At 38.9% G+C, this 24747-nt stretch overlaps 1 long non-coding RNA gene across 5 annotated transcripts in view; it reads right to left on the bottom strand.

Moving 5' to 3' along the window:
- The window catches only part of LOC132370277 (uncharacterized), a 67952-nt gene that overhangs the window by 22947 nt on the left and 20258 nt on the right, over positions 1–24747 (bottom strand). For all 5 annotated transcript variants that reach the window (XR_009504533.1, XR_009504530.1, XR_009504531.1 and 2 more), the window contains exon 3: positions 8610–8684. This is a non-coding gene — a long non-coding RNA (uncharacterized LOC132370277). The remainder of the gene's footprint in view (positions 1–8609; positions 8685–24747) is intronic.

A 24747-nucleotide genomic window follows, 5' to 3' on the forward strand; every position in this document is an offset into this window, starting at 1 on the left:
GTGTATATGTCCACGCCACTCTCTCACTTCCACCTCTTCTTTTTTGAAATGGAATCTCAGTTCTTGGCCCCTTGCTCCTCCACAGAGTCTCCCGAAGCCTGAAGGACAGTGTAGACTGTGTCTAACATCTGAGAAATCTGGCTGGTAGCTGCTCTGACGGCGGAGCAAAGGCAGGCATGAGGGGGATCCCACATCCCCAGAATTTATCTGAGTGAAGTGTGGAGGTATTTCCCCTGAGCCAGGTGTGGGCCATAGGAAAGACTTGTCTTTGTGGGATCATCTTAGATCCATGTAAGAGGGCCAGCTTCTATAAAGAATTAGAGCTGATGGTAAGCTAAGTAACCCGGTGGAAAAGATGCACTCTCCCATATGAATGAAATTGGAGATGAGAGATTCCCAGAAACAGAAGGTGTCCAAGAACGTCCACAGAAGACCTCCATGATAGAAGAAGTCAGCTTTAAACCTCCGCCCAGTCCAGCGTGGTCTGATAACCAGCTCGTAACAGGGCTGGGCCAGTAGGACCTTTCCTTTTGCTCCCCTCTCTTTCCCTGCTTCAATTCTAGAGGAGCCAGAGACCACCTAATGAGTGCAAGGGGAGGAGGAGAAAATCTAGTCGAGGAAACAGATGGCACACATACCGTGCTGTCTATTCCCATTGCAAGCTTTCCACCTGTTGCAGACTCAGGCTGGGGATGAAGATAAGCTTCAACTTTGTGATGCTGGAAGTTTTGACTGTTACCTGGGACTATATATCTTAATTCATAAACTGAGACCATTTCTCATGATCAAAGGACTTTTTAGTTGGAGTGGCCAAAAAAGTGAATGAGTTTTCGTTTATTCAGTGGCAAGAAAGAATTGGTCCACAATTCAGCTTACAAGGACAAGAGCAGGAGGCAAATAGTGATACTGCACAACTGTATTCCATGGATCCGACTCATTTGAAGTACTTATTATCTCTATTACGTTGCTGAATTAAATTTGCTAACATTTTACTTAGGAATCTTGCATCTACATTCTTAAGTGTGGTTAATAGATAATTATCTTGTCTTGTCCTTGTCAGCTTTGGTATCGAAGTTATACTAACTTCATAAAAAGATATGGGGAGCTGTCCCCCTTTTCTATCATCTGAAACAGGTATAATATAAGGATTGTATGTTTGTTGATGACTTTGTAAAACTTGTCTCCAAAACCATCTGGGCCTGACTTTGGGGTGACTTTGGGGTACAGGAGACTGGGTAATATAACCTATAATTCCACTTAGGTACAATAAGGTCTCAATCGCTGGGAAGCAAACAAAGGTGGGGGGCCATTCTCCCTCTGCATTGTGGAACCCTCACCCTCCTCTTAGGCCCCCTCAGGTAGCATGGATAGCCCAGGGCTCATGATGGAGGGAGAATGCCAGTGCCAATTTGGATATCAGGTTTTAGTAAAGCTGGATTTTTTTTTCTTTTTAGATAAAAATTAAATAGAAATTGAAGAAAAAGGAAAAATATTGCCTCCCATACACCAGTGGAACCTCTTATGCACCCCATCTTTGGAGACCACCGCACTAGAGAGTGGACTGAACATGACCAGCAGCTAAAGCAGTCCGCGCAGAGCCTCTGCGGGGAAAGGGAGAGGCAGGAAGAGGGGCTGGCGGTGTCAGCAGCCACGTGCAGGTTTTACCTGTGAGTCTGATCACAAGAGTCCCTGAGCACACTTGTTAACAAAAGAGACTCCCAGACTTTAGCCCAGACTTACCAAATCAGAATCTCAGAGTGGGACGGGGGTGGGTGCCTGGAACCTGTATTTTCATTTTAATAACCACTCCAGAAGTCTTGTAAATGGGCAAGTTTGGGAAACACACAAAAGGAGAATAAGCATGGGCTTTGGAGTTAGGCCAGAGCTCCATAATCACTCACCCTTTAATAGTTGTGGGCTTACAGTGTGCCATTTAATCTCCCTGTGCCTCCATGCCCTTATTAAGAAAAGGGGGTTAGTCGTACCTCCCTGGTAGGGTAGCCATAAGGATCAAATGAGAGGATTCATGTAAAACACTCTGTACAATGTCCAGCACTTGGTAAATGGTCATCTTTTTTATGGACAGGCTTCTGGTGGAAGATGTGAGGCTTAAATTTCCAACCTGCAAAACATTCCTCCGTGAGGCTGAGATGAAGGGACAGCGCCTCAGTTCTTGCCCATTCAGCACTCAGTCCCACTTTCCTGGAGGCAGCAACTGTTTTTCTTAGAGAGTCACCACCACCTTCCAGTGCCGTTCAGGTTGATGGATCTGACCCTGCCCTTCACCTCCAGGGCTGAGTGTGATCAAGGCCTGGCCAATCAGCATACTCCTTTCCCCCTGGCCGCCATGACTGGTTCTGAATAAGGAGTATGACCCAAGTTGGTCCAATGAAATTCCACCTTGGGACTTTTCACTAGAGCTGTGAGCCTGGAGCTGAGCTGCCAGCTTCCCTCTTGCCAGAGGAAGAGAGGGCCCACCTGAGAACGCAGCAACAGAGGAGAGAAAGGCTGAGATATGGGGAACATGGGACCAGAGCTCAAAGGAACTTTGAGCCCTGGAATCGAGACGTGCTGAAGCAATTCCATCCTGAGAATTTTCAGTTATGTGAGCCAACAACTTTTTTTTACTTAAGACAGTTTGAGTTAAATTTTCTGTTACTTGCATTCAAAAGGGTTCTGACAATGAGTTTTAAGGCACTTCTATTTTAGTCTTCAACTTACTGTATAATCATGTAAGCCCCTTTCTTGTCTGATACATTTCCTAACTTTATTAGGAAGAAGCAATCCCATGGCCTTAGCATTTAGACTTGATGGATAATGGAAATTGCTAAGGCATGATCACTCCCTGGGGATTAGACAACTCAAATCCTTTCCATCTAAATAGATTCTTTTCTCTCAGGGTGAGAAGGAGCTGATATTTAGATAGGTCTCTGTTTTTGTTCTCCAAACTCTGAGAAAGGTTGCCGTTAAAGGGCAACACAACAATTAAAAGCTGTTGGATACGAGAATGACACGCTTGGTTGGTATGCAATACTGTGCAGCTGAGATGATTATTCTCAATTAATGGGCAAACATTACACAATTGTCTCTTTCAAGTCCAGAGTGCTAATATATAATACACAATCAGAGGGCATTGTACATCGGAATATAACTCATTAGCCAGGGCCAATTCTTTACCCCTTAGAAATAAAATAGTCTGTTGTTTATGAAAGCCACAATTTGGAGTCTTTTAAATTTGCGGCTATAGACCAGGTGAAGGACTTCTATTTGGAAAGAATCCAAATGGAATTGGGAACCGAAATTCCTATTGGGAACTCATTATTAAGGCAAAATCAGTGTTAGTAGAATGGGGGTGGGAGGGAGACGGGCTTTGATCTCCTGTGCCTCCCACCAGGAACCCCACTCAAGGACTCTTGGCCAGTCTGGCTGAGGCAGCATCTGCCCTGCTGAGGGACATCCCAGAATGGACACGTCCCTGTGTGACTGCCCAGGGAACGCCAAATAGATTGGGTCATTTTTATTTTTTTATTTATTTATTTTTTTTTTTTTTAGATTGGGTCATTTTATTCAAACCTGGGGGACTTGGCTGCCGAGGCACATGCCCTGTGGACGAATTCACTTTTGCTTTAGTCCACATGGCTGCCGAAGTCTGCAGCTCAGAGAGCAAGGGAAAGAGGTGAGGAGAAGGCAGGGCGGGAGATCAGAGAAATCTGTGGAAGAGGATTGAATTACTGTCGGATCACAGGGTGTGGGAGACTCTGGGACAGATTGATGGGAGAGCCTACCCGGCTGGCAGGGACCTGAGAACTGTCACAGATGGCTGCGCTGAGCCAGCTGCCTTGCTTGTGCAGGCGGAGCACAAGCTAAATGGGAGCAGGGCATCTTAACAGTTACCACAACACCCAGCGGTATATCAGCCCGCCTAACTGGAAAACAAAGCAGGCCTTTGGACTCCAAATCCCCCAGGCCAAAGCCATATCTACAATGTTACCCAGTGTCTTGCTTCACAGGGCATGTCTCTTATCAGTCTTTCAACAAACACCTATTAGAAGCTTCTAAATGTCAGGGCTGGCTGTGCTAGGTGCTGGGGATGTGAAGGAAATATGCACAGTACTCCCCTCTAAGGGTCTCACCACCTAGTAAACAATTATAAAAAAGGGAAAAAATGCAGTAGGAGCTGGGGTAAAGGAGAGCACAAGTACTACAGGCACCCAGGAAACAGGCACCAGCTTATGTTAAGTTGTTATGTAAAGCTAAAGAATTTGTATCTCCAAACATGCATGAACCACTCTTCAAATTCCACCCAACAGTTGTCTCTCATCCAATCCAGGCTCATACCTATGACCTCAGCATGGTAAAAATATCTCCCATGGCCCTTAAGGTCTAGTAATAATTTAATGTTTTGTTTTTCTCTGTATGTTCTCTGATGTGCTTTCATATCTCGGATGTCTTTCTTTTTGAGGGTGTTATTTACTCTGGTTGGTAGGATATGATATTAAAAGGTCAAGGCTTTAATTTTGTGGAACATGTAGCTTCATTTGGAAAGAGAATTAAGCCCCCACGATCAGAGGTTTACCCCTCAATCTAAGCCAGAGGCTTAGCAAATGTGAACTGTGTCCTTGCTTACTGGGGCCAGAGCAAGAGACAAAAAGAGGTTCGCTCCATCCAAACCCATCGTCGTTACCGGATATTATGCCATTGACAGGACACGGCCATTAGGTGGTTTGGCAGCGTTACTGTGCTCATAAATAATGGTAAATATGAGCGTGTGTGTGTGTGTGTGTGTGTGTGTGGGCATGTGCATGTGCACATGTAATGTTTTGCAATCTCCTTGAGGGCAGCGATAATGGTAATTATTATGAGCGGACAAGCGTAACCCCAGATACTGACAAGGCACACTCCCTCATATCTCTCGTGTCTGTGCTCAGCATCACCTCCTCAGAAAGCCCTTCCCTGATCACCACTAGAATGTACATTCACTGGGATTTTTGTCTATTTTGTTCACTGTCCACAAAATTAAAGACCTGAACTTTTAAAATGTCATCTTCCACTGAGTACCTTAAACAACATAGTCAAGAAGAAAGATGTCCTATATATAGGATGAATAAACAACAAGGTCCTACTGTATAGCACAGGGAACTATATTCAATATCCTGTAACAAACCATAATGGAAAAGAACATGAAAAAGAATATATATAACTGTATCAATTTGCTGTACAGCAGAAACTACCACAGCATTGTAAATCAACTATACTTCAATAAAATAAGTTTAAAAAAAAAAGAAAAGAAAGATGACCAAGATGTGAAAACAGAGAATCTACACGGAGAAGAACACAAACATTAAATTGTTGCTAGACCTGAACGGCCTGGGGATAGTTTGACCCTGTTGAGGTCATGGATATGAGACTAAAGGGAGAAGAGAAAACCGTTGGACGGACATAATGGAAGACGTGGCATCTGAAGAGTGGTTTATGTGGCTGAGGACAATAACGAACTCTTCAGCTTCATATCACAACTTACATGAAATGGTGCTACCTTCTGGGTGCAGCTCCTAGAACAGTGCCTGCCACATGATAGGCACTCAGTAACTTCTTATTGAATGTCAAGTGCTCTTCAATGAAGTTTTTATTTGTTTCCTGTCATTTAATTTTGTAAAAGGGTAGTATGTTGACATAGTTCAACATTCATTTTAGTGTAAAAAGGCAACACAAGGCCTTGTTCTTACCATATTCTCTGCCTGACTGGTTCCCACCCAGCAACCACGTCCTGTAACCATTTTTATTACTTTCCTTCCAGACTTTGTTTATGCAAATCAAATACAACTATATTTTTATTTTATTATGCAAAAGATAACATACTATCTACTCTGATATTAACCTTGCTTTTTTTCATTCAATAATATAAGTTGATGAATGGGTAATGTGGTATATTTATACAATAGAATATTATTCTACCATAAAAAAGAAGGAAATTCTGCCATTTGTGATAACATGGCTGGACCTTGAGGGCATCGTGCTAAGTGAAATGAGTCAGACAGGAAAGACAAATACTGCATGATCTCCTTTATATGGGAAATCTAAAAAAAAAAATCATACTCATAGAAGTAGAGAAGAGGTTGGTGGTTGCTAGAGGCTGGGGGCGGGGTGGAGAAACTGGGGTGAAGGCAGTCCAAAGGTACAAACTTCTAGTTCTAAGATAAGTAAGTTCTAGAGATAGAACATACAGCATGGTGACTATAGTTAACAATACTGTATTGTACATTGGAAAGTTGCTAAGAGAGTAGATTTTAAAAGTTCCCATCACGAGAAAAAATAATTGTAACTATGTGAGGTGATGGATGTTAACTAAATCTATTGTGGTGATCATTTTGCAATACACACGTACATCAAATCATTATGTTGTACATCTTAAACTAATACAATGTTATGTCAGTTGTTTCTCAATAAAATGGAAGGGAAAGATATAATTTGGAGATTCTTCAAGTTCAATTTGGTGTCTTCAATTTTTTTTTTTTTTTTTTTTACAGTTCCAGTCAATTCTACCGTTTAAATGTTCCACAGTTTATTAAACCAGCCCATGTGGATGGACACTTGTGTTGTTTCCAATCTTTTGCTATTAAAAAACAAAAGCACTCTATACTATATAATAGTATAAATTCCCAGAGATAGGATTGCTAGGTCAAATAGTTTATGTCTTGGTAATTTTATATACATATTGCCAAATTGCCTTCCAAAGGGGTTATGTAAATTTAAGTCCTCACCAGCAATGTAAAAAAAAATGTCTGTCTTCCCACCACCTTGCCAACAGTTTTATCAAACTTAGAGTTTTGCTAATCTAGTAAGTAAAAAATAATACCTCAGTATGGTTTTTATTTGCATTTCTCTTGTGACACAGAGCACCTCTTTATTTCTATGAATGGATGGATACTTCATACCTTTCTTATGTTTCTGTTAGGTTAATCGTCTTTGTATACTTGGCTTATGAGAAGCACATTACATATACGGAGATTAGCCCTTTCTCTGTAATGTGAGTTTCAAAATTTTTTTCCAGTGGTGTGTTGGTCAGTGTTTAGTAATGGTCTCTGGGGAAAATAAATCCTGGTTTATAGCATTTGCCAAGTTCCATGATGTAAATATTCCCACTACAGCCAATTTCAAGCTACCAACATGACATCACTAAATGTGGAGTTGGGGAGAAACGTGCAACACCAGGCCATTATGTAATATCTCCATGATACAGACACAACAGATGTAAATCACTCCAAGAGCATGGATGATAGCAAAATGTAGTTAAACAATTAGAGTGATGAGTCTTTGAGCATATATTACCTTTGTATCATTCTTTATTTAATTATAAGTTTATATAACTTAATTTTAAATAATGGCTGTGGTTGACAACCAGCTTGCAAAATTTCTAAAATTTAATAATCAGCTCCTGTGAGCCAGTGCAGGCCATCTCCAACACCCCACTGCCTTTTATTCTATTTGTTTTCTGCCTTTTGACTTTTTTTTTCAAATGATGTTTTTCATCATGCAAAGGTTTCATTTTGATGTAGTTTTATTTATCAGTCATACTATTTATGAGTTCAGAATATTAAGTAACGGCTAGGAAGACCTTCCTCATTCCAAGATTATAAAAGAGTTTTACCACGTTTTCTTCTGACACTTTTATGGTTTCACTTTTACGTTTAAATCTTTAATCCATTTATAGTATATGCTAGTGTATGGTGGGAGGTGCGGCTCCGACTTGCAGTTTTTCCATCCAGTTATCTCACAACAGCTGTTGAATTGTCCATCTTTTCCCACTGATTTGTAAAGCCATCGTTATATGATGCAGCTTTCTTGATTTTAATGAACATGGTATTTATCATTATTTGCATGACGTTTTAATTATGATTATAGTTTATAAACAGCTTCCCTGTGTCTGCTCATTTGATTCTTTAACCTATAGTGGTAGGTTTGGTAGATTATAATAGCCACCATATTTTCATGCCCAGCATACTTTCCCATCCTCTGTCTCTTGAATCCTTTAGGGAACTCCCCCTTCATGCAATGTGATCCTGGAGAGACAGTCAATTATGGTACACTGGCCAAATACTGTGTTATATATGCGATCTAGGCTGGCCAATCGAAAAATCCCAACACACGGTAATAGGCTAGGGTTTGGACATCTGACCTGAGCAAGGCAATATAATCTTCCCTGGGAATGATATTTGAAAAAGATTTTCTGTTGGAATTGTTAAGCTGGGAGATAAGTTCTTTAGATCTTCTTAACTGACACATAAATTAAAACTATCTGAGAAAAAACCAAACAAAAACAAGCAGAGCTAAGAAATGGAGAGCCAAAAAGTTTTAAAGGCATCATTTGGGTCTTTGGATCCAGCCTTGCCCAAAAGCCCTTGGACAACCAGGAATAAAAGCCTACAAATTCCTTTTTTTATTTTTAACTTATGTTAATGCGTTCAATATGGCTTCTTATAATTTGCAGTCAAAAGCGTTCTAACCCTCTTCAATTGATATTACTGTTCCCACATTACAGAGGAACAAACAGAGGCTGGTAGAGGTTAAATTCAATCAGTGTTAATGTGCTTCCCACTCTTTGCTCTTACCTTCTGGGACCCGTCCTTCCAGCACTGGCAGCTCCTCACTTCGTATACTGTATCCCAAAGGTTTTCCGGTGATGACTGGGAAGAAAGGCCATATTAATGTATGGAGGCTGTTTACTATCTTCTAAAACAGGTAAGATTCTAAATTAGATCTGTTCTATTCCTCCTCATCAGCCTTTCTTTTCCTGTGGCAAGGTGAAAATCTCCCTGACCTGACTTCTCAATACGATCAAGGTTTTGGCTTTATCCTTGGTATCTTGGGCTGGAAAGGTGTAAAAGTTCATTATCCAATGATGTCACATTCAAATCAGCCTCATAGCGTCTTTTCATATTGCTAGGAGAGATTTGATTTTCTAAAGTCCCTTTATAATTGGGAATTTCTTTATACTATCTAGAGTAGAGTATACCTTAAAAACATTCTGAGTTAGAACCAGGTCCTCTAAAAATTCTCTTTCCTATGGAACAGCTAATACTTAGAGCTTCACAATTAGAAATGTTTTCTTTTAGCTTGAAATACAGACTTCTGTTAAAATGCAAACAGCCCCTGGACAGGTTTACACTCGAGTCTTATTGGCTATGTGCACTTTAATGTGAATTCATTTAGCAGATTGGAACATATTTTCACTGAGGTAGTAGGAGGCAAAGGAGGACAAGTAGTCAGAGAAGAAAAAGGAGAGGAGAGGCAGAGGATACTAATGATAGGAGAAAGAGTGAAGAAATGGAGAGTTGAAGACAATTACTAAAGGTTTTCCTCCCAAGTCACTTCTGAGATACAGCTGTGAACCACAGTCAGGGTTAGGACAAGCTGATATGACAGCTACCATTAGGAATGAATTGAATTAGATTCTCTGAGCTCTGAGGGGAGGATCTAATTCAGCACCAGAACCAGCCATATCATTATCTTCACATTTTCTTCTACTTGGTCATTTTTGGCATTGCTCAAGACCCTTCAAGAGCTGGAATTAATATGCATCCAGAAATCAGACCCAACCATTTGTAGCACGTAACTGCAGCTGTCCCACACTGTCAGCAAGCGCCAACTCCCTGAGCAATTTACTATCTGGACAGAAGTTCATTTCATAAGCTTATCTGTTCTCAACTGTCATCCAATAACCTAGTGGATTCCTCATCTATAAAATTTCAACTCTCCAAGCAAGTTCCTATTCCAAGCCTCCTTACAATGGCTCAGAGTGTCTTTGCTCCACCATTTTTTAGTAACTACACACACCTTCACTTAGGTTACATGCCAAGTGCTCTGATGCTCTTTGGTGAAAGTCCAAGTGAAGGCAAAACTAGGTTAAAGAAAAGACTTCAGCAAAATGGCAGCCTAGGAAGCTCCAAGTTTTCATTCCCCAACAGAAATGTTTTTTAAAAAGGCAGAAGCTGTCTGAACTAATCTTACTGGAGCTCTGGAAAACACTCAAAGTTTTATAGCCACCAAACAAATACCCAATCAAGAAAAAGCCATCTTGGGGCTTCCCTGGTGACGCAGTGGTTAAGAATCCGCCTGCCAATGCGGGGGACACGGGTTCAAGCCCTGGTCTGGGAAGATCCCACATGCCGCGGATCAACTAAGCCCGTGCGCCACAACTACTGAGCCTGTGCTCTAGAGCCTGCGAGCTACAACTACTGAAGCCCACAGGCCTAGAGCCCGTGCTCTGCAACAAGAGAAGCCACCGCAGTGAGAAGCCCGCACACCACAACAAATAGTAGCTCCTGCTCGCCGCAACTAGAGAAAGCCTGCGCACAGCAGCAAAGACCCAACGCAGCCAAAAATAAAATAAATTTTAAAAAAGAAAAGAAAAGAAAAAGCCATCTTCAAAATGGTAGGAAAGTTCTGTGGCATTTTTAGTTACCCTTACTCCACCCTTCCCCAGCATGGCAGTGGTTTTGGTCTTGAAGTGGTAGCAACCTGGTTTCCAGTATCATTCCTCAAACTAGAAGAAGCAGAGCAGAAATTATTTGCAAATTATTGTGTACATTTAAACTGTCTGGTGGATACCTGAAGGACTGACACAAGAGCCTGTCTCTGTTATGTCTAACTCAGAAATCAGGTGGTAAAAGTGGTGGACACTACTCATAAAACTTGCAAATGACTATAGACCCACAGACTCCTGGAGCAAGAAATTATAGGTGGAAACATACAATAGACCTTCTAAGGTGCAGAGGAAAATCTGGGGTAAGACTGGGAATCTAGGACATTTGAAAGCAGCCAAAAATATGGGGGGATTTAGGAAGCCATATGCACACCCAGGCAAGATGCATGCTCAGAAAATTGCTGAGAAGACCTTAAGATTTTACCTCAGACTGATTGCTAGCCTCAGAACTAGCCTAGCTAAGTATTGAAGGAATGCCCTAGTACAGAGCCAATCTGCAAACACTGGAAGAGTTCCTGGCACTCAAGAAAATTTCTATCAAAACATCTGATTTTGAGCTGAATATGAGCTAAAGGAACAGATTTCAGTGATCACATCTGACCAGCAATAGCCTCTGCAAAAATAGTTAGGAAATCACTCAAAACAAACAGACTATTATAGCCTTCAACAACAATAACAACAACAAAACCAGCAAACCCTGGGAAAGGGGAAGAATGTGATTTCCAGAGTCATCATATATTTGGCCATGCCCCTGGCATATGGGATATTAGTTCTCCATCCAGGGATTGAACCCGCACCCTTGCAGTGGAAGCATGGAGTCTTAAACACTGGACCACCAGGGAGGTCCCCAGAGTTACCATATTATAATAGTTAAATATCCAATTTTCAGGAAAAGAAGATTGCAAGGCATAGACAGAAACGGGCAAACATTCAAAGGAACAAAATCAATTCACAGAAACCATTCCTGAGGAAGCCCAGACATCAGAATTACTAGATGAAACTTAAATATGCTCAAAGACCTAAAGGAAAACATGGATAAGGAACTAAAGGAAACCAGGGAAAATGATGTATAGATAAAATGAGAATATCAACAGAAATTATAAAAAGGAACCAAACAGAAATTGTGGAGCTGTAAATTACAGTAATTGAAATGAAAATTTCACTGGAGGGATTCAACAGCAGATTTGAGCAAAGAGAAGAATCAGCAAGCTTGAAAATAAGACAATCAAAATCATAGAGTCTGAGGTGCAGAAACAAAAACAATGAAGAAAAGTGAACTAAGGGATCATGAAGTATACCAACATACACATTATGAGAGTCCCAGAAGAGACAAGAGGGGGGTGGAGATTATTTGAAGAAATAATGGCAAAACATCTCAACTTTGATGAAATAAATAAACCTACAACTGTAAGAAGCCTGATGGACTCCAAATAGGATAAACTCAAAAAGACCCAACCAAGACATATAAGCAAACTATCCAAAGATAAAGAGAGAGTCTTAAAAGCAGCAAGAGAAAAGTGAATCATCATCATGTACTAGGGATTCTCAATAACAATATCAGCCAATTTTTCACAACAAATCCTGGAGGCCAGAAAGACATGGGATAAAATCTTTAAAGTACTGAAAGATAAACCTGTCAACCAAGAATTCTATAGCTGGCAAAACTTTCCTTCAAAAATAAAGGAAAAATTAAGACATTCCTAGATAAACAAAAGCTGAGGAAACTGATTACCACTAGGCTTGCCCTACCAGAAATGCTAAAGGGAGTCTTTCAGGTTAAAATGAAAGGATGTTATTCAGTAAATTGAAGCTGTATGAAGAAATAAAGGTCTCTGATAAAGTGTTTAAAAGAAAAAATGCATAAAGAATAATTATAGAGCTATGTTATTGGGCACTGTTATGGGTGGTATTATGTCCCCCCCCACCACCAATTAATAGTTGAAGCCCTAATCCTCAGTACCTCAGAATGTGATCTTATTTGGACATAAGGTCATTGCAGATATAATTAGTTAAGATGAGGTCATACTGGAATGGGTGGACCCCTAATCCAATATGACTGGTGTCCTTATAAAAAGGGGAAATTTGAGAGAGGCATATGGGGAGAATGCTATATGAAGATGAAGGCAGAGATCAGGGTGATGTTTCTACAAGCCAAGGAGCAACAAAGATTGTCAGGAGACCACCTGAAGCTAAGTAAGAGGCATGGAACAGATTCTCTCTCACAGCCTCAAAAGATAGCAACTTGCTGACATGTTGATCTCGGACTTCTAGCCTCCATACCTGTGAGACAATAAATTTCTCTTATTTAAGTGACCCAACTTGTGATAATTTTTTAGAGTAGCATCAGGAAACTATTATAGGCACATAATAGATAAAGATGTAATTTGTGACATCAATAACATAAAGTGGCAGGGGAAGACAGACCTATATAGAAGTAGAGTTTTTGTATGCAGTTGAAATTAAGCTGGTGTCAATTCAAATTAGGTTGTTATAAATTTAGGATGTTAAATGTGATCATGATTATAGCCACAAAAATATAGCTAGAGAATATACACAAAAGGAAATGAGAAGGGAATCAAAATGTGTGACTACCAAAAAAATGAACATAACACAGAAGAAAGCAATAATGGAGTAAATGAGGAACAAAGAAGCTGACAGACATACAAAAACCAAATAGCAAAATGATGGAAATAAGTCCTTCATTATCAGTAACTGCTTTAGATGTAAATGGATTAAACTCTTCAATCAAAAGGCAAAGACTGGCAGAATTGATTTAAAAACATGATCCAACTATATAATGTCTAAAACAGATTCTCTTTATATCCAAAAACACAAATGGGCTGAAAGTGAAAAGGTGGAAGAAGATATCCCATGCAAACAATAATCCAAAGAGTGCTAGGGTGGCTATACTTGTTAGACAAAATAGACATTAAGTCAAAGACTGTTACAAGAGACAAATAAGGACTATATAAGATATTATGTATCTATAAAAGGGTCAATTCATCAGGAAGATATAATAATTACAAGCATAGATGCACCAAACAGCAGGGCCAAAGACCATATGCAAAAAACCTTGACAGAATTGAAAGGAGAAATAGTCCTTCAAAAATAGTTGGACACTACAAACCCTACCTTCAGTAATGAATAGAACAACCAGACATAAGATTAATAAGGAATAGAGGGCTTAAACAACACCATAAACTAAATATATATATACATATATATGCAGAAAACTCTAGCAACAACAGAATACACACTTTTCTTAAGTGCACATGGAACATTCTCCAAGATAGACCATATGTTAGATGACAAAACAATTCTTAATAAATTTAAAAAGACTGAAGTCATGCAGAGTATCTTCCTATCAAAATAGAATGAAACTGGAAATCAAAATAGAAGGGAAATTAGAAAATTCAAAAATATGTGGAAATTAAACAACATACTCTTAAATATCCAAAGGGTTAAAGAAGAGAAATTAGAAATTAGAAAATACCTTGATAAAAATGAAAATGAAAACACAACATATCAAAATTTGTGGGATGCAGAAAAAGTAGTATTAAAAGGGAAATTTGCAGCCGTAAAAATTTACATTAAAAAAGGAGAAAGATCTCAAATCAATAACCTAACTTATACCTTAAGAGAACTAGAAAAGACAAACAGGGAAACCAACACTAACAGAAAGAAGGAAATAATAAAGATTAGAGTGGAGAAAAATAGAGAATAAAAAAAATAGAGAAAATCAACAAAACTAAAAGTTGATGCTTTGAAAAAAATCAGTAAAATTGACAACTCTTTAGCTAGACTGGATAAGAAAAAAAAGAGAAAACTCAACTTACTAAATAAGGTTGGGGGGAAAGGACATTACTATTGACTTTACAGAGATAAAAAGGATTATAAGAGAATACTATGAATAATTGTATGCCAACACACTGGATAATCTAGATAAAGTGGACAAATTCCTAGAAATATACAACCTACCAAAACTGACTCATGAAGAAAGAGAAAATCTGAATAGATCTATAATTAGTAAGAAGATTGAATCAGTAATCAAAATCTCTCAACAAAGAGGGCTTCCCTGGTGGCACAGTGGTTAAGAATCCACCTGCCAATTCAGGGGACACGGGTTCGAGCCCTGATCTGGGAAGATCCCACATGCCGCAGAGCAACTAATTCCATGTGCCACAACTACTGAGCCTGTGCTCTAAGGCCCATGAGCCACAACTACTGAGCCCATGTGCCACAACTACTGAAGCCCATGCACCTAGAGCCCGTGCTCCGCAACAAGAGAAGCCACTGCAATGAGAAGCCTGTGCACCACAACGAAGAGTAGCCCCCGCTCACTGCAACTAGAGAAAGCCCGCGCACAGCAACGAAGACCCAATGAAGACCCAATGAAGACCCAATGCAGCCAAAAATAAAAATAAATAAATAAATAAATTTATTTTAAAAAAAACATCTCTCAACAAAGAAAAGCCCAAGATCAGATGGCTCACTGGTGAATTCTACCAAACACTTAAGAAAAATTAACACAAGTCCTTCTTAAATTCTTCACAAAAATTGAAGAGGAGGGAATACTTCCTAACTCATTCTATGAGGCTATCATTACCCTGATATCAAAGCCAAAAAAAGATACTAAAGAAAACTACAGACGCACATCCCTTAAGAATATTTATGCAAAAATCCTCAACAGGGCTTCCCTGGTGGCGCAGTGGTTGAGAATCTGCCTGCCAATGCAGGGGACACGGGTTCGAGCCCTGGTCTGGGAAGATCCCACATGCCACGGAGCAACTGGGCCCATGAGCCACAACTACTGAGCCTGCGCGTCTGGAGCCTGTGCTCCACAATGAGAGGCCGCAATAGTGAGAGGCCTGCGCACCGCGATGAAGAGTGGCCCCCGCTTGCCGCAACTAGAGAAAGCCCTCGCACAGAAACGAAGACCCAACACAGCCAAAAATAAATTAAAAAAAAAATCCTCAACAAACTAGCAAACCAAATTCAGCAGCATTTTAAAAGGGTTATATACCATGACCTAGTGAGTTTTATTCCCAGAATGCAAGAATAGTTCATCACATGAAAATCAACCAATGTAGAACACGATATCAATTGAATTAATTGAATGAAGGGGAAAAAACACAACTAATGCCAAAAAAAAAAAAAAGGCATTTGACAAAATTCAACACCCTTTCATGACAAATACAATCAATGAAGTAGGAATAGAAAGAAATTTACTCAACATGATAAAGCCTATATATATATATATCTCCACAGCTAACATCATACTCAATGCTGAAAGACTGAAAGCTTTTCCTCTAAGATCAGGAACAACACAAGGATGCTCACTTTTGCTACTTCTATTCAAAATAGTATTGGAAGTTCTAGCCAGAGCAACTAGGTGAAGGAAGGGAGGAAGGGAGGGAGGGAGGGAGGGAGGGAGCAAGGAAGGAGGGAGGTAGGGAGGGAAAGAAGGAAGGAAGGAAGGAAGAAAGAGAGAGAGAGAAAGAGGAAGAAAGGGAGAGAGAGAGAGAAAGAAAGAAATAAAGGAGGGGAGGAAGGAAAAAAAGAAGGGAAGGAATAAAAGAAAAGGGAAGGAAGGAAGGGAGGAAAGAAGGGAGGGAAGAAAAAGGTATCCAAATTGGAAAAAGAAAAGTAAAGTTATCTGTGTTTGAAGACAACATGATATTATATGTAGAAAACCTACAGAGTCCACACATCACAAAAAAACTGTTAGAACTGGTTAAAAATTTAGAAAACTTGCAGGATACAAAATCAACACTCAAAAATACTGTATTTCTATGTAATAGCAACAATTAATCTGAAAAGAAAATTTTTTTAATTTCATATACAATAGTATCAAAAAGAATAAAATACTTAGGAATAAACTTAACCAAAGAGTCTAAAGAACTTTGCACTTACAACAATAAAATGTTGCTGAAAGAAATTAAAAACAGAAATAAATAGAAAGACATCCAATGTTCATGGATCAGAAAACTCAATATTGTTAAGACATCAACACTACCAAAAGCAATCTATAGATTCAATGATATTCCTATTAAAATTACAATGACTTTTTTTGCATAAATAGAAAATTCATTCTAAAATACATATAGAATCTCAATGGACCCCAAATAGTCAAAACAATCTTGAAAAGAAAAACAAAGTTGGAGGTTTCACACTCTTCTTGATTTCAAAACTTACTACAAAGACACAGTAATCAAAACAGTGTGGTACTAGCATAAAGACATGTAGACCAATGGAATAGAATAGACACCCCAGAAAAAAACCTTCACATGGTCAAATGATTTAAAACAGGGTGCCAAGACTATTCAATGGGGGAAGGACGATCTTTTCAACAAATGGTGCTGGGAAAAATGGATATCCACATGGAAAAGAATGAAGTTGGATCCTTATTTCACATCATATGTAAAAATTAACTCAAAATGGGTCAAAAACCTAAATATAAGAGCTGAAACTATAAAACTGTTAGAAGAAAACATACAAAAACTTCGTGAATTGTATTTGGCAATGATTTCTTAGCTATGACACCTGTTTTTGTTGGTCACAAAAGAAAAAGTAGATACACTGGACTTCATTAAAATTTAAAACTTTTGTGAATCAAAGGACACTACTGAGCGAGTGAAAAGGTAGCTCACAAAAAGGGAGAAAATATTTGTCAATCATATGTCATATACCCAGAATATATAAAGAATTCCTGCAATTGAATCACTCACACACAGAAAAAGAATTTAAAAATAGGTGAAATACTTGAAAAGACATCTATCTGAAGAAGATATATGATTGGCCAACAAGCACATGGAAAGATGTTTAACATCACTAGCCACTTGAGAAATGCAAATCAAAACCAACAGGAGATACAACAGTTGATCCTTGAACAGCATGGGTTTGAATTGCACAGGTCTTGAATTGTGTATATTTATCAGTAAATACATGCTACAGTACTGCACAATCAAGGTTGTTTGAATCCTTAAATGTTAAACAGCAGATTTGGAGGACCAAGCATAAAGTTATAAGCAGATTTTCACTGCGAATTTTCAAGGGTCAACTGTACTTAATATTCTAAAGAATGGATAATACCCAACAAGAAAAGAAAAAAAAAACAGAAAGAAAATTACAGGTGTTTGTGAGGATGCGGAAAAATTGGAACCCTTGTTTATTGCTGGTGGAAATGTAAAATGGTGCAGCCACTGTGGAAAACGGTATGATGGTTCCTCAAAAAGGTAAACAGAACTACCATATGATCCAGCAATTCCACTTCTAGGTACATATCCAAAAGAATTGAAACCAAGGACTCAAACAGATACTTGTACACCAATGTTCATAGCAACATTATTCACAATAGCCGAAAGGTGGAGACAATCCAAGTGTCCATCAACAGATGAATGGATAACAAACTGTAGCAGATACATACAATGGAATATTTTTGAGCCTTGAAAATGAATGAAATTCTGGTACATGCTACAACATAGATGAACCTTGAAAACACAATGCTAAGTGAAATAATACAGATACAAAAGGACAGATACCATATAATTCCACTTACATGAGTTACCAAGAATAGGCAAATTCACAGAAACAGAAAGTAGATTAGAGGTGACCAAGGGCTGTGGGGAAGGTAGAATGAGGCATTATTGTTTAATGTGTACAGAGTTTCTGTTTGGGATAATGAAGGAGTTCTGGAAAGGGTTAGTGGTAATGGTTGCACAACAATTTAAATGTACTTAATGTCACTGAATTTTATACTTAAAAATGGTTAAAATGGTAAATTTCATGTTATATATATTTTACAATAAATTTTTTTAAACTATATTGAAGATAAAATGTGTTTTCATAGCCCTCTCGAACCACCCATTAAGTGTCATTTGATCTTTTCCCCTTATTCAACCAAATGTATTGATTGCTAACCAGATGTCAGCTCTCCGATAGGTTCTCAGCTTTCAAAGATACACAGAATAGTCTCCGTCATAAAGGGCTTTATAATCTGCTTGGAAAGGCATGAAAGTAAATCTAACAGACATATATTCTTTTTCAGATACTTTTCCCTTATAGATTATTACAAAATATTGAGTATAGTTCCCTGTGCTATACAGTAGGTCCTTGTTGTTTATCTATTATATATATATATATATATTACTGGGTATATGGTAATGGCAAACCCCTAATTTATACCCCCCTTCCCCTTCGGTAACCATAAATTTATTTTCTATGCCTGTGGGTCTATTTCTGTTTTGTATATACGTTTATTTGTATCATTTTTATTTTAGATTCCACATATAAGCAATATCATGTGATATTTGTCTTTCTATGTCTGACTTACTTCACTTAGTATGATAATCACTAGGCCCATCCATGTTGCTGCAAATGGCATTATTTCATTCTTTTTATGGCTGAGTAATATTCCAGTGTATATATATATATACTGCATCTTCTTTATCTATTCATCTGTCAATGGACATTTAGGCTGCTTCCATGTCTTGGCTATTGTAAATAGTGCTGCAGTGAACATTGGGGTGCATGTCTTTTCAGTTATGGTTTTCTCTGGATATATGCCCAGGAGTGGGATTGCTCTATTTTTTAGTTTTTTAAGGAACCTCCATACTGTTCTCCATAGTGGCTGTACCAGTTTACATTCTCACAAACAGTGTAGGAGGGTTCCTTTTTCTCCACACCCTCTCCAGCATTTATTTGTAGACTTTTTGATGATGGCCATTCTGACCAGTGTGAGGTGATAACTCATCATAGTTTTGATTTGCATTTCTCTAATAACTAGCAAGGTTCAGCATCTTTTCATGTGCCTTTGGCCATCTGTATGTCTTATTTGGAGATGTCTATTTAGATCTTCTGTCTATTTTTTTTTTTTTTTTTTTTTTTTTTTTTAATTTTTGGCTGTGTTGGGTCTTCGTTTCTGTGCAAGAGCTTTCTCCAGTTGCGGCGAGCAGGGCCCACTCTTCATCGCGGTGCGCGGGCCTCTCACTGTCGCGGTCTCTCCCGTTGCGGAGCACAGGCTCCAGACGCGCAGGCTCAGTAGTTGTGGCTCACGGGCCTAGCCGCTCCGCGGCATGTGGGATCTTCCCGGACCGGGGCACGAACCCGTGTCCTCTGCATTGGCAGGCGGATTCCTAACCACTGCGCCACCGGGGAAGCCCCTTCTATTTTTTGACTGGGTTATTTGGTTTTTTGATATTGAGCTGTATGAACTATTTGTATACTTTGGAGATTAATCTCTTCTTGGTCACATCATTTGCAAATATTTTTTCCCATTCTGTAGGTTGTCTTTTTTTTTTGGCAAAAGATTTTCAGTTTATTATCGCTAGGTAAATATCACACTAAAAAACAAGCTCCTCTTCCTCCCCCCCCCACCCCCGTAGGTTGTCTTTTTGTTTTGTTTATGGTTTCCTTTGCTGTGCAAAAGCTTTTAAGTTTAATTAGGTCCCATTGATTTATTTTTGTTTTTATTTCCACTACTCTAGGAGATGGATCCAAAAAGATATTGCTGTGATTTATGTCAAAGAGTGTTCTGCCTATGTTTCCCTCTAGGAGTTTTATGGTATCCAGTCTTACATTTAGGTCTTTAATCCATTTTGAGTTTGTTTCTGTGTATGGTGTTAGAAAATGTTCTAATTTCTTTCTTTTACATGTATTTGTCCACTTCTCCCAGTACCACTTATTGAAGAGCCTGTCTTTTCTCCATTGTATATTCTTGCCTCCTTTGTCGTAAATTAACTGACCATAGAGATTTCAAACTATCTAGATATATCAGGTAGGAGCCCAGCAGGAAATAGAATTCAATGAGATGGGTTTTGTGAAAGAACTATCTTTAGAAGTACTGTCAGGTTTAAGGGAACAAACAAGAGATGCCAAGTACCTGTCAAGAACTGTTAGGGATTTGAGATTTTACCCTATTTGAAAGCTAATGAGATAGCCTGTTACAGCTTCATGGGCAGTGATTGAAGACATGACACTCCTGGGTCAAAGATGAAGGATGGTTGACTACACATAGCAATAACAGTAGCCAGAGCATCAGTACTTTTGTTTTGGTTATCTAAGCCCCAACTCCCCCAGAGTGACACGAAGGGGGCCAGATAACAACTGCACATGCGATGGGTTCAATTATAGGCCAGGAAACCCTGAGTTTAGGAAACGCAATCTTTTATAATGGGCAGTAGGCATGTCTGCCCTTTGCTTCAGAGGGAGACGTTACCTTCATTACACTGGACAGTGAGTATGACTGCCTTTTGCTCCAGAGAGAGACACTATCTTCACTTTCCAAGGCTATTCGGTATACAAACATCCTTGAAAAGATCATCAGTAACAAAGGGCATTTAGTACCTTACTCACAAGATGTACAAAAACATGAGAGACCCGTGGAGAATTATCTCCTGATATTACCTAGAAATCAATGGTGGTAAAAATCTGTTATTCATAGGGCCAAAATGCAAGAAGAAGAAAGAGAGTTATCTGAGCCCAGTGAAAGCTGGATCCATGGAAAAGGGGCCATTAGTGGGAACTCTAGTCATGGAGAGACACATATGCTACTAGAGAAGCAATGCTGAAGCAGGGAGAGAATGGGAAGGAACTCTGTTCTCTCTTTCACTCACACTGATTTTTGGCCAGTGACTCCAATTTGTCAAACTCCATATGAAGCCAGCTAGCAAGGACACCTGCATGACACAGTTCATAGGGGTCAGTCTTGCATATCCAAATCAGCACTGAGAGAAGATTGGAGAATCTATTTGGGATGCAGTGGAGGAAAATAATCAGTATAATATATGGCCCCTCCCATATCTTAGTTTCAAAACTTCTTGACTTTCTGGGATCAAATGATCTTCAGGCTGCTCACTCTAGTCAACCACCCTTGAGGCTACATGAAACTTATCAGCACACAGGACTCCTCCATCTATGAAATATTAAGCCTAAATATACAGATCCATGACCATACTTGCTAAACCTCCAGCTTTTTAACTCTCTTTTTCCCCAGTAAACCTGCTTTGCTTACTTGAGCACCACTGCTTCTTGCATTCCATTTATTTCTTACGATTCCAATTTCCTTCTTATTGAGTTACTACATTTAATGATGCTTTCAGAAAGAGTCACTGAGAGACACATTCTCAGTCTTCTGACTAGCTGAACATGTTTTTATCCTATCCTCAATATTCTGTGTTAGTTTAGCTGGGAATAGAATTCTGGTGTACCAGTTATTTCCTCTCAGAACTTTAAATATATTATTCCAGTGTTTTCTAGCTTCTAGTCTCAATGACAAGATACCAGTTTAATACTTTTTTTCTCCATAGGTGACCTTTGTCTTTGTCTCTAGTGTCCTGTGTTTACAGAAGGATTGCTATTGATTTATTTTGCTCATGAGTCAGCTTTCTTCAATTTGAACAATCAAGTCTTCTAATTCTTGGAAAATTTTCAGCCCATATCTTTTTGATATTGCCTTTCCCCCATTCTTTTTTTTTTCTTTTTAAAATTTTTTAATTTAATTTTATTTTTTTATACAGCAGGTTCTTATTAGTCATCAATTTTATACACATCAGTGTATACATGTCAATCCCAATCGCCCAATTCATCACACCCTGCCCCCAACCCCCTGCCGCTTTCCCCCTTTGGTGTCCATATGTTTGTTCTCTACATTTGTGTCTCAATTTCTGCCTTGCAAACTGGTTCACCTCTACCATTTTTCTAGGTTCCGCATATATGCGTTAATATACGATATTTGTTTTTCTCTTTCTGACTTACTTCACTCTGTATGACAGTCTCTAGATCCATCCACGTCTCAACAAATGACCCAAATTCGTTCCTTTTTATGGCTGAGTAATATTCCATTGTATATATGTATCACATCTTCTTTATCCATTCGTCTGTTGATGTACATTTAGGTTGCTTCCATGACCTGGCTATTGTAAATAGTGCTGCAAGGAACATTGAGGTGCATGTGTCCTTTTGAATTATGGTTTTCTCTGGGTATATGCCCAGTAGTGGGATTGCTGGATCATATGGTAATTTTATTTTTAGTTTTTTAAGGAACCTCCATACTGTTCTCCATAGTGGCTGTATCAATTTACATTCCCACCAACAGTGCAAGAGGGTTCCCTTTTCTCCACACCCTCTCCAGCATTTGTTGTTTGTAGATCTTCTGATGACGCCATTCTAACTGGTGTGAGGTGGTACCTCATTGTAGTTTTGATTTGCATTTCCCTAATAATTAGTGATGCTGAGCAGCTTTTCATATGCTTCTTGGCCATCTGTATGTCTTCTTTGGAGAAATGTTTATTTAGGTCTTTGGCCCATTTTTGGATTGGGTTGTTTGTTTTTTGAATATTGAGCTGCATGAGCTGTTTATATATTTTGGAGATTAATCCTTTGTCCGTTGATTCATTTGCAAATATTTTCTCCCATTCTAAGGGTTGTCTTTTCATCTTGTTTATGGTTTCCTTTGCTGTGCAAAAGCTTTGAAGTTTCATTAGGTCCCATTTGTTTATTTTTGTTTTTATTTCCATTACTCTAGGAGGTGGATCAAAAAATACCTTGCTGGGCTTCCCTGGTGGCACAGTGGTTGAGAATCTGCCTGCCAATGCAGGGGACACGGGTTCAAGCCCTGGTCTGGGAAGATCCCACATGCCACGGAGCAACTAGGCCCGTGAGCCACAATTACTGAGCCTGCGCGTCTGGAGCCTGTGCTCCGCAACAAGAGAGGTCGCGATAGTGAGAGGCCCGCGCACCGCGATGAAGAGTGGCCCCCGCTCGCCACAACTAGAGAAAGCCCTCGCACAGAAACGAAGACCCAACACAGCCAAAAATAAATAAATAAATAAATAAAAATTAAAAAAAAATGTTTAAAAAAAAAAAAAAAAAAAAAAAAAAATACCTTGCTGTGATTTATGTCAAAGAGTGTTCTGCCTATGTTTTCCTCCAAGAGTTTTATAGTGTTCGGTCTTACATTTAGGTCTCTAATCCATTTTGAGTTTATTTTTGTGTATAGTGTTAGGGAGTGTTCTAATTTCATTCTTTTACATGTAGCTGTCCAGTCTTCCCAGCACCACTTATTGAAGAGACTGTCTTTTCTCCATTGTATGTCCTTGCCTCCTTTGTCATAGATTAGCTGACCATAGGTGCGTGGGTTTATCTCTGGGCTTTCTATCTTGTTCCATTGATCTATGTTTCTGTTTTTGTGCCAGTACCATATTGTCTTGATTACTGTAGCTTTGTAGTATAGTCTGAAGTCAGGGAGTCTGATTCCTCCAGCTCCGCTTTTTTCCCTCAAGACTGCTTTGGCTATCCTGGGTCTTTTGTGTCTCCGTACAAATCTTAAGATTTTTTGTTCTACTTCTGTAAAAAATGCCATTGGTAACTTGATAGGGATTGCATTGAATCTGTAGATTGCCTTGGGTAGTATAGTCATTTTCATAATATTGATTCTTCCAATCCAAGAACATGGTATATCTCTCCATCTGTTGGTATCATCTTTAACTTCTTTCATCAGTGTCTTATAGTTTTCTGCATATAGGTCTTTTGTCTCCCTAGGCAAGTTTATTCCTAGGTATTTTATTCTTTTTGTTGCAATGGTAAATGGGAGTATTTCCTTAATTTCTCTTTCAGATTTTGCATCATTAGTGTATAGGAATGCAAGAGATTTCTGTGCATTAATTTTGTATCCTGCAACTTTACCAAATTCATTGATTAGCTCTAGTAGTTTTCTGGTGGCATCTTTAGGATTCTCTATGTATAGTATCATGTCATCTGCAAACAGTGACAGTTTTACTTCTTCTTTTCCAATTTGTATTCCTTTTATTTCTTTTTCTTCTCTGACTGCCGTGGCTAGGACTTCCAAAACTATGTTGAATAATAGTGGTGAGAGTGGACATCCCTGTCTTGTTCCTGATCTTAGAGGAAATGCTTTCAGTTTTTCACCATTGAGAATGATGTTTGCTGTGGGTTTGTTGTATATTGCCTTTATTATGTTGAGGTAGGTTCCCTCTATGCCCACTTTCTGGAGAGTTTTTATCATAAATGGGTATTGAATTTTGTCAAAAGCTTTTTCTGCTTCTATTAAGATGATCACATGGTTTTTACTCTTCAATTTGTTAATATGGTGAATCACATTGATTGATTTGTGTATATTGAAGAATCCTTGCATCCCTGGGATAAATCCCACTTCATCATGTTGTATGATCCTTTTAATGTGTTGTTGAATTCTGCTTGCTAGTATTTTCTTGAGGATTTTTGCATCTATTTTCATCAGTGATATT

Source organism: Balaenoptera ricei, chromosome 8, assembly GCF_028023285.1.
Source record: "Balaenoptera ricei isolate mBalRic1 chromosome 8, mBalRic1.hap2, whole genome shotgun sequence".
NCBI lineage: Eukaryota > Metazoa > Chordata > Mammalia > Artiodactyla > Balaenopteridae > Balaenoptera > Balaenoptera ricei.